The 16,938-nt window shown below is 33.7% G+C and overlaps 1 long non-coding RNA gene across 1 annotated transcript in view; it reads right to left on the minus strand.

Moving 5' to 3' along the window:
* The window catches only part of LOC144287509 (uncharacterized), a 28,907-nt gene extending 19,939 nt beyond the window's left edge, over nucleotides 1–8,968 (minus strand). The window contains exon 1 of the long non-coding RNA XR_013355294.1: nucleotides 8,904–8,968. This is a non-coding gene — a long non-coding RNA (uncharacterized LOC144287509). The remainder of the gene's footprint in view (nucleotides 1–8,903) is intronic.
* Between the last annotated feature and the right edge of the window lie 7,970 nt (nucleotides 8,969–16,938).

Genomic DNA, 16,938 nt, shown 5'->3' on the forward strand with positions numbered 1-16,938 from the left:
CCTCTTCCCCTCCCCCTTCCTCTGCTCATGCTCTCTCTCTCTCTCTGTCTCAAGTAAATGAATAAATCTTTTTTTTTTAAAGAAAGATAACAATGTTATGAATGTTTATTCCTGGATAGTGAAGCCATAGATGGATTTTTCTTTTATTATTATTTTTTTAATTGTTCAAATTAATCACAATCAGGATACCTTATTTTGGTGATGGAAAATCATTATTTTTAACAAAAAGAATTACAGCATATCATTACAAAAATTTATGCATGGTGGGTCATTCTCAATAGAACAGACTTCACACATGTCACACACATTCAGAATCTGCTAAAGCTCTGCTATGTATCATGGGCAACTTTTTGGTCTGTTCCATTTTTTTGTGGTTTACTCAGACTGTAAACACCATTTACAACGGCAAACCTCCTAGTACAGTGACCCACATTAGAAAATTCTCAGAGGTTTTCAAATTTCAAATGTGCCATATTTTAACTGAAACCTATTCAGATAATCTTTCCTATATATAATCTTAACATTTTTTTTACAAAGGAAATAATGAAGCAAAAACTAAATATTACATATTTATTTGTGTATTTAAAATACTAACTTAAATTCTAAAATTACCTAGAGTAAAGCAGTTAAAGTAAAGTTTATATTACCAATTCTAAGTAATTTACTCAACCCACAGTGACATATAAATATAGTTTTGTTTGAATTTTTAAGATAAAAATTATTTAACAAACATTTATTAGTGATTTCTAGGCATCAAGCACAGAGTTAATGGAAGAGAAATATCTTATTTGCCATAATTCTATTAAGTGAAAAAAAATAGCCTCATTTCTCTTTAATATTAATTATTATGAATGAAGAAGACATACAAACATTCTAAATAATTCTAAATGCTAATATGCTATTAATTGAGGAAATTCTAAATAGAATATTTGAATATTTGTGTTGAATTAAATATCAAGCATACCTTTAATCATGTACTAGTAAACATGCATTTCTCCTTTATCTCATTGCACAATCATCACTTACTAGCTCAGAAGTAATATCCCAGGGGACATTCTTCCATGACCCAGAATTTACTGATCAGTTTGGCATTAAATAGCCTTGAGATGAAGAATCATCCAAAGTTAGTTTCAAAGTGCAAATTTGAGAATAGTCCTCATTAGTACTCAAGCAATTGGCATGAGCTTGCCTTCCATATTGTGGGTGATCTCCCACATTACATAGGATCTGTGGATAAGGCAATCTACATAATTTCATTCTAACACAAAACAAGATCAAAATGAATGCTTTGAGAGTTTGAGACTAGAGCATGCCTTGAATCTTAATGATGAATTTGGACATTAGAAAGGAAAAGAAAGGCTGGGAAGAGAAAGGAGGGTGGAAAGAGGTAGTGGTCTGGTGGCTGGAATAATATTTATTTGACGTGACTATGTATTCATTCATTTTCCCATTTAAAAATATTTTTGAAGCATCTAGTATGTGTCAGGGACTAAGGATGCAAAAATAAGCAGGGCAGCCAGGCTTCTAGTCCCAAAGCAATTCAAAATCTCCTACTTAGCAGATACAGAGATTGCAAGCCCTAGTTCCTTACCCTAATTCTTTTTACCTGAAACTGGAAATTGCCAATTAAAGATAGGGCACCTAGTTCTTTTGAGATGCCCTTAAAACCATGGTCCTTCAAAAGAATCTTTGAAAATAAGCTAATGAAAGTTTTATTCCAATTACTAACTATGATGCAGCTCTTTTTAAAGAAAATTGTTCCAAAAAAAGGAGGGCTGGTAGGAGCAACCTTTTTGGAGGTGACGGATAAGTTTATGGCATTGATAATGATCATGGTTTCATGGGCATGCACTTTTCTCCAAATAAATGAAGTTGTACACATTAAATTCCTACAGTTTTTTATATGTCAAGCATACTCAAAGCAGTTTAAAAAGAAAGGAAAAAGAAATAAAATTGGGCTGATCCTTGTTGTACAGTTCAAAGATTTCAAAATGTATTAGAAATATCTTTAAATTTCACTGGACATAATGATGTCCTACTTATTCTGAGTTCTTTCCTCAGTTCATTCTTCCTATTGTCAGAACCAGGCTATCTGGCAAACTAGCATGTCTGATAATGTAGCTCTCCATTAAGACCATCCCAAATCACCCACTACATAAAATCCTTTGTATTTCTTTACTTTTGACCCTATGCATCCTGAGCACTCATACCTATGGACTACTTACTTTTCCTCAGTCACACACTGCTCTAGTCCACCTGCAGGTTTTTTCAGACACAATCTTCCTCTGATACTATCTCTTTCTGCACTTTCAAACTGTTATCCTAGGGCCACCTTCTCCAAGAAATTACCCCCAAGCCTCTAAACAGAATCATCTCCTCCATTTGTCTTAATTTCCTGGAATATGATTTAACCTTTCCTTACTTCCATCTTTCTTCCTTCCCTTTCACAAAATCCCATTTCACTTAAAATACATACGAACTCCTTACCATGATTTACTTGATTGAACCCTGTGGCAGGAACATACTAAGAGATCACCAATGAGTCATGCACTTGTATGTCTTCCTTGGAGTCCAATGGAAACTGTGATTTGCTTCTAACCAATAGAATCTGGCAAAGACAATAGGATAGTAACTCTCTAATTATATCACATTATATAAGACTCCTTCATAGCAGCCTGGAATGAGAGATACTCTTGTTGGCCTTGTGGAAGTCAGATACCATGCTATGAGACAGGCTGTATGAAGGCCTTATGGTAAGGAACTTTGGGTGCATTTAGGAACTGAGAGTGGCCTCTAGTAACAAGAAAATGGGCACCTCAGTCCTGCAAGCACAAGGAATTGAAATCTACCAACAACCATGTGAGCTGAGCCCCAAAAGGAGCATGCTGGCCAACATTATGAGTGGAGCCTTGCAAGACTCAGACCCTGGATGGAAGATCCAGTTACACTGCACCCAGACTCTAGATCCCTGGAAACTGTGAAGTACATAGTAAATATATCTTAGTTTAAGTCACTAATTTTGTGATAATTTGTTATGCAGCAATAGAAAATGAATACAAGCCCTTAACTATACTCTATTACTTTTCCTGACCCTCTCCCCTTGTATTACTTAGATCTGGACACTCATGCCCTCTTTTTCTGATCCTCACTTCAGGAACTTTGCACATCCAGATACCTCTGTTTGGAACACTTTGTCCTCACTCATCCTGCAGCTGGCTCCATCTCAACTTATGCCATTGCATTTTAAGTGGCCCCTTATCAACTTGTTTGGATATTCTGTCTCAATGTGATTTCCCTCCATCCCATTATGGTTTAGTATTAAATTTGTTTCTTTTATGGAATTGATCAAAATATACTATAATTTAATTATTTATTTACTAACATTTATTTCCATATTTCCACTAGAATATAAGATTGTTGAAAGAAAGTATATGTCTTCCTACTGCATATTCAATATCTAGCTGGACATACAGTGAGTTCTTAATAAATATATACTAATTGGATAAGTAATGATAGAGGTAAGATCATGCAGATTCTTATAGATAATGGTTAAAAGTTTGCATGACTTCACACATTTGGTGTTCTGTAGAGTTGATAATTGCCATAGTAGTGAGACACATTTATTATTTTGGAGCTAGAATTAATGAGCATGATGATGGGTTAAATATGGAGAATGAAGGAATAAGAATAATTTATTTATGTTGAACATAGATGGATAGGTAAGTAGGTAGGTAGAGGATTCTAGGGAGCAGCAGGGATGCATGTACAAAATAGAATTCGCTGGAGTTATTGACTGTTTTGGAATTAGAAAATGAAGGAAGTATGCAAAATAATAATCTAGGTGGGTCCCTGATCAGTTAAAATTCAAAGTACAGGAAGAGAATGAGTCTTTCTGTATGTAAAGAGATATTTATGTAAATATATTTTCAAGTATTGTATGACTTATTAGAAAATTATAATTGTAGCACTGAGAACAGTGTTTTGTTAACAACAAATGTTGAATAAATGTTCTTTAATTTGAATCACTGAATTAACTTTACATATGGTTTGGCTTTTAAAGATTTAATATAATCCATTACTAAAAAGAAATATTAGAAAAATTTTATTAGAATTGGGGGAAGTATTGGCAGGAAAAATTATTCAAGAAGAAAATATAACAGAACAGCAAGCAAGTTTGGTCTAATCCAAGGATGCCTTGGATTATAATGATAATATTTCTATAATGTCTCTGCCTGCCCCAAATTTTAACTTGACTCCATTATTTGGTATTGATGTCTCCTTATTTTTTTCATTTTATTAAAATTAGTGAAATAAAAAAGGTCTGAGGTAAGAGTAGGATTTATAAGGACCAAAACACACTGAGATTGAAAGCAAAATATTTCATAAATTACCTCATGGATACACATCTTCCCACAATGCAGTTGAAAAAGAACCAAAAGGGATATGGCACAATTTTGCTTGGGAACGTGCTGATCTAACTAAAATGAATAGTAGTCAGCTTCATGCTGACCTCTGATAATTATGGGTCATTGCCAATAAAACCAACTGCAATACATTGATACTTTATGATATATATATATATATAATATATATACTTATATATATATTATGCACAGTGTGTGTATATATCTTACAATGAATGTATATGTTTGCATATGTGTGTATATATATGATATATATTTATATATCTCACAGGGGATAGATAAATATCCTATAACATGCAAAGATTGTGTTGGTAAAATTTGTATGGTTTGACAATGAGTTTGGACCTAATCCTATAGGCAATGCAGAGCTTGTAAAGTTTCCATGAAAGAGACTGACATGTTCAAAATTGTTTTTAACAACTGTAAATAGAGTGCAGAATATTTTAGTGCATCTTATTTCTTAACTATTCTACCAACACCCAGTGACATGCAATGATCAATTCTGAGATATGTATTTTAGTAAACATTTCATTTTAATTAATTGTACTAGAGTCACTATTGTTTCCATGCTAAAAACATCTTTCCACCCTTGCTTTATGACATTCCTTCACGGTATGACAAATGATGCCCCGGGAAGTGCATATGAAACCAATCTTTAAAACTGAAGAATGAATGAAGTTGAGTGATTTGGAAGATATTACAAAGATGGAATTGACAGAAATTGGTGAGAATATAATATGAGGAAGGAGGAGCTATCGAGGATGACAACAGGAGTTCCAGCTTGGAAGAAAGGGTAAATGGTGAATTCATGAATTGAGATAGGGGAGGGGCAGAGTACAGAAACAAGTTCAATTTTAGTCATAATGAATTACCAAAATTCTACTGGTAGAATAGCAACACTGTTTTATCTGAAATATTTTAACTATTTGCCACCTAAGAACAGTAGTTCACAAAGTTTCCAATATATTTGTATTTTATAGCAGACAAGGTGATTGAAAAGAAAAAAGATAAGCAGAGAATAGTATATATTTCAATTTACTCAATTACTATTTATTTAAATATTTTTTTAATTTTTTTTATTTATTTATGATAGTCATACAGAGAGAGAGAGAGAGAGGCAGAGACACAGGCAGAGGGAGAAGCAGGCTCCATGCACCAGGAGCCCGACGTGGGATTCGATCCCAGGTCTCCAGGATCGCGCCCTGGGCCAAAGGCAGGCGCCAAACCGCTGCGCCACCCAGGGATCCCTACTCAATTACTATTTATTATGTAAAGGTCAAAGAATAAAAAACTACATCATCTAAATAATATGTTTATAATGTATGGATCTTGCCCTCAATATAATAACTAGACGCGATGGAATATTTCAGCTCAATAAAATCAGTGCACTACAGAAGCAGTCTAATAATCCGTAGTTACTCTCTGATTATGATTAGCCTCGGCCTGAGCCTATAAATGCAAAACCAAGTTAAGAACTGTAAGTATGAAAAACTGACAAAAAACAAATCCTAAGCATTTTGCCTCAATTATACAATATTTCAGACAAAAGTAGAGGTATAATAATTTTCTTATTGAGTGTTACCAAAAGTCAATAGGCAAATAGATGACACTCTTGAAATACCTACTGAATTTATTTGTGTATTATTTAATTCATTATTCTCATATTTATGCTGCCCATGTGAAATATAGGTTATTAAAGTTATTTTTGTGAATATGTCTAAACTATAACACATCTTCATATGTCCTTGTTACTCATGCACATATCTATGATTCTACAGCTACATGTGACAGTTAATGCTGATACAGAAAGCTTTCGTTTTCTTGGCTCAAAGCATACAGTGATACTATGCAAGTGATCTAATATGTTGAAAGAAATCTTTTTTAAAAGCTTGCTCAATGTAATCTATTACTTTTGGTTTAATTGAACTTGGTTCAGTTCAGTTTGCAAATTTAATCTTTTTGTACATTAAAATGTGTCTAAAACTTGAAAGGTACTGGCATTGTATTTCCAACTGTCTGGTTACTATTTAAATATAGCAGACAAGAAAACGATGAAAGTAGACAAATCAAACTTAAATTAACAGAGTCTGACTAAATTATTCCTATTAAAATAAATGTTTCATTATTTTCAAATGAACTTTTTGCTTTTAAATGATACTATGTGAAATTATTTATGATGTTTTCAGTGAAGGAATCTACATTTTATACCTTCCACTATAAGGAGTCTATAATGAATGAAACATTACAGACAAAGTGAAGTTCATTTCAAGGGCACTTTCCCACTGATAGACTGCTCACTGCTGACAGCAGATCAGTGACTCATAAAACTGCTATGCTGGTGTTCACTTGATACTCTAATGGTGATGCATCTACCTTGTTATCCTGTTCAATAATGACGCTAATATAGAGTGTGAAAATTCGCTAACAAGATCCACCTGAAGAAATGATTACCTCTCATAAAAATGTATGATTATGCCGTTAATGATATTTTGAAAGGTTTAATGGATCCCTGGAATCCTACCCTGTAAATAGCCAAACTGCCACTCATTTTCTGAGGAAAAGTGGGTGAAAGTCAATCTTTGGCAAGGCTGTACAAAAGACAACCAACTTCTTTTAGATGTTAAATGCATTTGTCCTTGAACTCCAACTAGTTCATAAATATTTCCTTTGATAGATATTTTTCCTTCTCACATATTTCTTTGTGGTTAATGGTGTAAAACTTTTACTCTTTTAAATGTCAAATTATCATTTCTTATACATACTTCTTGACAATTGCTACTAAGTATATTGTTTAGAGTTATTTGCAGAGTAAAGCAAAACTGTATAGCTACTATTCTATCAAAGTTTTATGTAAGGATTTGTTTCCTTAAATCAATTTTTGTTCTCAGTATGGCTGCATTATAATATGCTGCTAGAAGATTATTATGAAATGTCAAACATCTATTATGGTCCATATTGCTTTTCATAATAATATTTATTTGTCAAACACCTACTGTGAGTATTGCATTGTATTGTGTATTATAGCAGTATAAAGAGAAGACAAGCTCCTGACCCTGAGGAGACTGTCATCACTCTCCTGGCTGGGTAAAAGTAAAGGCCGATTCCTCTTGAAAACAGAAAAAGGATAAATAAAATGCAAATGAATGGAAACAGTGGTTATTGGGGATTAAGAGTGTACTTACCTTGATGAACATCTAGGTGATATGTGAAATTGTTGAATTATTATATTGTATATCTTAAACTAACATAATACTCTGTTAGCTACACTGGAATTAAAATAAAATAAAAATATTTTTTAAAAATAAAAGATATGTTATTATGATACATAAGTTCCTTGATACCTAAGTAGAAGGAAAAAATCATGTATCTATTTTTCTAAACTCAAAATTTCATCTTTATTTTTCTACATTAGAGTAAACCTAGATCAGCCTTCAGTAATTTGGCTATTGGGAAATTAAGGTAGATCTGTATACAAATAAATAGATAATTTAGAAGAAAATTCAGTTTATCAAAATTAACCCCAGGAAAGGCTTAAACAGATAAATTTTAATGGAAGAAATGAAGTTGTAAAGGAACTACTTCAGAAAAACATATCAGAGACAAACGGGTTCATTAAATAATTCTACCAAACAGAGATCAGTTAGAACATTAAAGATCAAAAACATTCAAATTCAGTTTACAAAGCAAGGATAAAATTGATACTAAAATAATAGACTAATATTAATTATGAGTATTGCAAATATTCAAAATAAAATGAGTAGATTCCAAAACTACCAACAATACATCTTGTCTGTTAGGAAGTGAATGTTGTGTACCCCTTCCCAATATTTATGTTGAAGCCACAACTCTCAATGTGATGGTAGTTAGAGATAGAGCCTTTATAGAAATAATTAAGATTAAATAAGGTCACAAGGTGAGGACACTGATCCAATAGGATTAGTGTACTTGTAAGAAGAGACACTAGAGAGCTTGTTCACTCTTTTGCCAGATTTAGTAAACTTTCCACCACTTGGAAAGTTTTCTTTTTTTTCAGGTGGCCACATCAATGAATATTCATGGAAGTTAATAAACAGATGAAATAACACATGAAGAATGGGTGTTCAGGTGGCCACATCAACGAATATTCATGGAAGTTAATAAACATATGAGTTAACACATGAAGAATGGGTGTGGACAAGTAGAATGCATTCCTGACGGGAATAGCACTGTGAGAAAAAAAATATAGAAGTAGACCCACTAATGAGGACATTTGTATGGAACAATGAAGGTATTTGGGAGGGAGGGGGGCAATCACTAAGTGTGGCCAGAAGAGACATATTCCTCTTTGTCCTTGAAACTGCAGGTCATAGACCCCCAGTGTTTGGGGATCTCTGAAGTGTCCAGCAGAGCTCCCTATAAAGAGATAACAACCCATCTTAGAGCTAGTTCACATAGGGTCATATGAATATTAGAGTATGACATTCTCTAGCAATATTTAACCTTCTGCATCACCAAGGGCAACCTTCACCATCTCTGAGCACTGGAGTCATCATGTTCTCATTCCTTACACACAATCCATTGTTAAGTCATAGAATGCCATCCTTCCACATTTACTGTGATAGGTCCTAATTGAAGCCCTCCTCCTGACACTGTAGCTTCCTGGGGATCTCTGGGGCAAAGGCAGAACTACTACTGTCTGATGACATTCTCACACTGCGTGTATTACCAAGCACTTGAGCTTTTGCTGTTATAGTAGTTAAACTTTATGTGGTAAATTACATAGGCTTTGCCCTTGTTTCAATGCTTGATTTAATCAAGGCTCTTATTTAGTAACCAATCCCAATGAAAATGTGGTCATTTTTTATTGATAACCAATACTTCATAAATATTTGACTCTGTGATTCAGAAAAAAGTCCTAATTAACTTCATTCACTCATTCATTTAGTCATTTATTTCTTTGACAAATCTTTTTGAATACCAGCCATGTGTCAGGCAGTATTCTAACCACCATGGTAAAGAAAATAATAATAATAATAATAAAGTCCATGGACCTTACATTCTGGTGAAGAAGATAGAACATAAACAGAAATAAATAAACAAGACAATTTTCACTAGGGATAAATGCAATGAAGAAAATGACATCAGGTGATTAATTGGGAAGGGCTGGGTGAAAAGGGCTGGGTTTAGATTAAATAGACATTTAGGTTAAATGGCCCAAAAAGACCTCTCTGAGAGGGCAGTACTGAACTTAGACCTGATATTTAGGAGTCAAGCATGTGATTGAAAATTGCCAAGCAAATATTTTAATTTCAAACTGAATAGAATGAGGTCAGATATGTAAGCAAGGATTGGCTCCTTTTGGTTCCATGTTTCCCAAATTTTGGTGGCCAGCCAGGGTATGGTAGGTATGTTTGGTCCAGAGAATACTAATGTGCAGGTCTTGTTCAGGTACTAATAAGCTCTTCAAAAGAATCATGAAGAATTCACTTTCCATCTATGGATAGTGTACAAAATGTAGAAATGTATTACAGATATGTACAGACTCCTAGTTTTGCCCCAGTGAGCACTCTTGCATCTAATTAAGCCACCTGACTGCTTTTATAATTATGTAATCAGTCTGCACACATTTAAAGCCGCAGATGAAACATTCCCAAATTACTCTACACTTTTACTTGAAATTAGTGCATATTTTAAGCTGAAGCTTGGTGCTAGAAAAGGCTCACTTTATCGCTATCAAACAAAATTAAAAGAGACAGTATTTATAAAGGTAAAAGAAAGTGAAGAGCTGTTTTATCCAGAGAATTCAGTTAACATAAAGATCCAATCTAGGTAATTTATATGAAAAGCCCAATTTCTCAAATTATATGTTTAATTGTCAGTTCTTCACTTGTCTTGGCAAATGCAACAAGCCAGTCTAGTCATTTACATTGGAAATCTTCTATAGTTGTTTCTTCATATTTTCAAACAGTCCATGGATTTTTAAAAATTTGCCAGAAATATATATTTATATGTATTTTGTCAAATAATGGAATGTTTAGAAACATCTAAATGACAAGCTATATTTTTAGGTGTGATTTTCACATCTGATAGCTTATACTTATAACTTCAGTGTTTTAATGACACAAAATAATGATATAGTGACTGAGGAGTTAGTATCAAATACAAACTGCCAGCTATCCCTGTAATAGAGAGAAGCTGTTTTTGGCATCATAAAATGACAATGTTACAATCGGAATGAATACTGAGTTTATATAATGTTTTGAAACTTTCCTAAAGGAAATTATTTTAAAATCTAGTTGTATGAAATTTATTTCATATTAAATACTGGGTTTTCTTTTCTTCCATTGGATCTATAGGTCATCAAACAAGTTAATAATTTCTCTCTTTTTTTCATTTTTAGGCATATTTGAGCATAGAATTTGAAAGTATAGAGAATAGTAAAATTAACCTTTTCCCCAGTTTCCACAATAAACAATGCATGTCAAAACCTGCTTCATGAATATCCATGTACATATATCTCTCCTACCCTCCCTGGATTGCTTTGAAACAAGTCCAGGAATTATATAATTTAATCTATGGATTTGAATTCCTGAAAGATACACCAGAGGGGCCACTCTAGGAAAGTGCAGGAATTTTTTTTCCCTTGAGTTCCCTTTAGCTTTTCCTTCTTAGTGAATAAGGCTAGACCAGACTTGAATGAGACTAATTAGACTCTCAAATCCATTCTTCCTTCTCTTAAATATCAGTCCAAAATTTCTCCTGGGTCATCCTGGTTCCTTAGTCCTGTAGGAGTAAAAATATTTCTCAACCATAAGGCACAGCCATCCCCAGTTCTTAGTACCTCACTGGATAAGTGAAAGCAGAAAGAGAGAGAAATGTGACCCAATGGTCTTTTCCATACTTCAAAAGTCACCAGTATTTGCCCCTTTCATGTAGTTTCCCCAAAGTTCTAACATCTTATTCCAACGCTATGAAACTAGAACCTCAAGAGGAAAATGTCTTCTCCTCTGTGAGTGGTTATTTTATGATGAAAAAATTCTCATTTTATTTCTCAATCTTTTCATTTCTCTGGGATCATTTTTAATTTGTCTCTATCATATTTCTTTGATTCAAGTTAAGAGCATCCTTCCTGCAGAAATTTCAGTTGTCAGTAGGAGAATTGGGATGTGAGAGAGAAGAGAGAAAGGTGAGGGGCAGTTTATACTCACACAAGTGAACATTTGAATACAGATTTACTGAAATAATACTGTCAGTTGTTGGATTACCAAGAGTTGTTGCAGGTTCATGTGTATAAAATTAATCCTCTTTTCAATCTGGTATTCTCCAAGGGCTATAAGACATGTCCTCCCAAATCTTTATCTACCATTATAAAGTAGCTTATAAACCTTTATACAGTGCTTATCTCATTTTATTGTCTCAACTCAATACAGAGAGGAGAGGAGTTAGTCTTTCCTCATAAACAAGGTAATATATTTATAAAAAAAAGAAAAAGTTCTGAGAATTATATTAGGATAATAGAGAGGAATGCCCTCAAGAAGTTGGAAAGATGAGAAATGTGTCATTCTAAGAAATCATGCCCCAATGGATAAGAATAGGGAAGAAAAAAGCAATCATTAAAGAGCAGCTTCTGGGTGTGTCATAGCAGGCTGATCCTTGCCCAAAGGCACAGGCATAATAAATAAGAACTATCTCACACAGGGGCAGGTGATTAGTGTGAGAAAGTCAGTGAAGTAAGCATTGTCTATGCCTACCTGCACTAATCAAGGCTCTCTCAAAAACAATCTGGTCTACTTGGAGGAGATATGGCATTCTCAACCCCAATGAGCCAACAGAATCTTGCAGAGGCTATATGACTCAGCTCTCAGACATATAGCTATCTGTTATCAAAGCATAATTAAGAATCCAAATCATAATTTAAAAAACAAATAAAAAATACATGGAGACAAATGAAAATGATAACATAATGGTCCAAAATCTTTGGGATGTAGCAAAGTGGTTCTAAGAGGGAAGTTTATAGCAATATGGGCCTACCTCAAGAAGCAAGGAAAATCTCAAATAAACAATATTATACCTCAAGGAAACAGAAAAGGAAGGACAAATGAAACCCAAAACCTATAAAGGAATGAAAAAATAAGGTTTAGAGCAGAAATAAACCACATAGAAATTTTAAAAAACAATAGAACACATCAATGAAATCAAGAGCTGGTTCTTTGAAAGGATCAACAAAATTGACAAACCTTTAGTCAGAGTCATCAAAGAGAAAGAGGGAGAGTGAGGAAGAGAGAGGATTCAAATGAGCAAAATCAGAAATGAATGAGAAGGAAAAACAACCAACACCACAGAAATACAAAGTTATAAAAAATATTATAAAAAAATTATATGCCAACAAATTGAACAATCTAGAAGAAATGGATTAATTCCTAGAAACATATAACCTCCCAAAACTGAATCAGGAAGATACTGAAAACCTGAACAAACCAATTAAATGAAACTTAATTAATTTAATTAAATGAAATTAAATCGGTAACCAAAATATTCCCAACGAACAAAAATCCAAGACCCAATGGCTTTACAGGTGAATCCTACCAAACATTCAAAGAACAATTAATACCTAAACTTCTCAAACCATTTCAAAAAAATATATAAGAGGAAGGAAAGCTTCCAAATTCATTTTATGAGGTCAGCACTACTCTGATACCACAATCAGATAATGAAACTACAAAAAGAGAGAGACAGAGAGAGAGAGAGAGAACTGCAGCCCAATTTCTCTCATGAATATAGATATAAAAATATTCAACAAAATATTAGCAAACTAAATCCAATGATGCATTGAAAAAAATCATTCACCATGATCAAGTAGGTTTTATTCCTGGGATACGAGTGTGGGTCAATATTCAAAACTCAATCAATGTGATCTATTGCATCAACAAGAAAAAGTTTAAAAACCATATGATCATTTCAATAGATGCAGAAAAATCATTTGACAAAGTACAGCACTCATTCATGATAAAAACCTTCAACAAAATAGGTTTAGGTGGAATATACCTCAGCAAAATGAAGACAATATATGAAAATCCCATAGTTAATACCATACTCAATGGTGAAAAACTGAGAGCTTTTCTTCTAAGGTCAGAAACGAGACAAAGACATACACTCTCGCCACTTTTATTCATCATTGTACTAGAATATTTAGCTACAAGATTCAGACAAGATAAAGGAATAAATTGGTAAAGAAGAAGAAAAACTTTCACTATTTACAGATGACATGATACCCAGTACATAAAAAATCCTGAACACTCTGCCAATTACTAGAATTGATAAACCAATTCAGTAAGATTGCAGTGTACAAAATGCATATACAGCAATCTATTGCATTTCTATATACTAATAATGTAAAAGGAGAAGTTAAGAAAATAATCCCACTTATAATTACATCAAAAATAATGAAATACCTAGGAATTAACCAAGGAGGTGAAAGACCTATACTCTGAAAACTATAAACACTGATGAAAGAAATTGAAGATAACACAGATGTAAAGATATTCCATGCTTGTGGATTGGAAGAACAAATATTGTCAAAATGTCCATACTACACAAAGAAATCTACAGATATAATGCAATCCCTACCAAAATACCAACAGCATTTTTTTCACAGAACTAGAAGAAAAATTTCTAAAATTTGTATGGAACCTCAAAAGATGCCAAATAGCCAAAGTAATCTTAAGAAACAAGAACAAGGGGGATCCCTGGGTGGCTCAGTGGTTTGGCGCCTGCCTTTGGCCCAGGGCGCGATCCTGGAGACCCGGGATGGAATCCCGAATCGGGCTCCAGGCATGGAGCCTGCTTCTCCCTCTGCCTGTGTCTCTGCCTCTCTCTCTCTCCCTCTGTGTCTATCATAAATAAATAAATCTTAAAAAAAAAAAAAAAGAAACAGGAACAAGCTGGAGCTATCACAGTCCCAGATTTTAGCTTATACTACGAAACTATAATAATCAAAATAATATTCTACTGGCACAAAACAGATACATATATCAGTGGAACAGAATAGAGAGCCCAGAAATAAACCTAAAGTCATATGACCAATTAATCTATGACAAAGGAGGCAAGAATAAGCAATGGGAAAAAGGCTCTTCCACAGACAGTGCTGGGAAAACTGGACAGCAGCATGGAAGAGAACGGAACTGGAACACTTTCTTACACTATACACAAAAATAAACTCAAAATGTATTAAAGATCTAAATGTGAGACTTGAAACCACAGAATTCCTAGAAGAGAGCACAGTTAGTAATTTCTCAGACACTGGCCATAGCAACGTTTTTCTAGATATGTCTCCTGAGGCAAGGAAAACAAACACAAAAATAAACTACTGGGACTATATCAAAATAAAAAGCTTCTGCACAGCAAAGGAAACAATAGCAAAATGAAAAGGCAATGTACTTTTATGGGAGAAGATATTTGCACATGACATATCTGATAAGGGGTTAGTATACAAAATATATAAAGAACTTATACAACTCAACACCAAAAACAATAATCCAATTAAAAGATGAGCAAAAGACAGATGACCAACAGACACATGAAAAGATATTCAACATCACTCATCATCGGTAACGTGCAAATCATAATCACAATAAGATACCACCTCATACCTGTCAGAATGACTAAAATAAAAAACACAAGAAACAAAAAATGCTGGCAAAGATATGAAGAAAAAAGAACCATCTTGCATTGTGGGTGGGAATGCAAATGGGTGCAGCCACTATGGAAAACAGAATGGAGTTTCCTCAAAAAATTAAAAATAGAATTACCATATATGATCTGGTAATTCCACTACTATTTACCCAAAGAATAAAAAAAAAACATTAATTTGAAAAGAAATATACACCCCTATGTTTATTGCAGCATTATTTGTAATAGCCAAATTATGGAAGCAGCTCACGTGTCCATTGATAGATGAATGGATAAAGAAGACATTATGTATATAGATAGTGACATTATATGTATATATACCACACATACACACAATGGATTATTATTCAGCCATAAAAAGTGAAATCTTACCATTTGCAACAACATGGATGGATTTGAGAGTATAATGTTATGTGAAAAAAGTCAGAAAAAGACAAATACTATATGATTTCAGTCATATATAGAATTTAAGGAACAAAACAGATGAACAAAGAAAAAAAGAGACTCCTAAATATAAAGAATAAATTGGTGGTTACCAGATGGAAGGTGGGTGGAGGTATGCGTGAAATGGCTGACTAGAACTAAGAGTATATTTACAGTGATGAGCATTGAATGATGTATACAATTGTTGGATCATTATATTTTATATTGTACACTTGAAACTAATATAATAGAGTATGCTAATCATACTGGAATGGGTGGATGAATAGATGCATGGATGGATGAATGAATGAATGAATGAAGATAAACAAACAAATAAATAATTCAGGTCTGAATCCTTTTATCTCCTGTGTCTCTTTATCTTTTTTTTTTTTTTTTTTTTTTGTGTCTCTTTATCTAAATAGTTGTTCTCAACTTGTGGTTCTCAGATCTGCTCTCTCAACATCACCTGTAAACTGGCTGAGAATGCAAATTCTTGACCCTTGCTCCAGATCTGCTGAACCAGAAACTCAGAGTGGGGTCCAGCAATGTGCATTTTAGTAAGTGTTCCAGGTGATTCTAATGCATGTCAAAGTTGAGAACCACTATTCAAAGACCACTGCACAATGCCTTGCAAATAGGAGATTTTCAAGATATGACTATTAAACATTTTCCAATTGATGATTTTCTCACAATCTTATAAGATGCTGAGATTGGTTAAAACTGAAATATGTCTTAAACATCCTTTTCTGGGTTTGGTGGAATATATATAGAAAACCTAAAAGTTTCACCTTGCAGTTACCTCCATCGTTACACATTGTATTTTAATTAAAAGCCCACTGATAAGTAATCAAAGTATATCCTAATATAGTGTTTCTTTTGAGGGGATGAATTCTCACTGATGATAAATTGCTGTGTAGGTAATCCATTGCTGATAATTAAAAGTTAAGCATAGTTAAGAAAACAGTGATGAGAATTGTTAAGGCTGACATATTAGGTATTGCATTGATTTAAACATTGCTTTAAAACATCTTTTTTTTCTAACTGATTGATATGAGTTTAAATAACCTGCGATGTCACTAATTTCAAAATGAAATTATGTAATAATGTTACCACATAGATTTTTATCATTTCCATGGCTTTTCTCCTATAAATCTCAAAACAACCATAGTACTCAAAGAGATGAAATGATTTCCCCAAAGTTACATGCTGATAGGTGGAAGAATTTGTGCAACACCAACATATACACACATAATTTAAAGTTTTCCTCCCAAATTCAATATCATACAGATGTTCCTTAGAAGGAAGAGGAGGGGGCAGCCTGGGTGGCTCAGTGGTTTAACGCTGCCTGCAGCCCAAGGTGTGATCCTGGAGGCCCGGGATTGAGTCCCGCATCGGGCTCCCTGCATGGACCCTGCTTTTGTCT

The sequence above is a fragment of the Canis aureus genome, chromosome 17, assembly GCF_053574225.1.
Source record: "Canis aureus isolate CA01 chromosome 17, VMU_Caureus_v.1.0, whole genome shotgun sequence".
NCBI classification, from domain to species: Eukaryota; Metazoa; Chordata; class Mammalia; order Carnivora; family Canidae; genus Canis; species Canis aureus.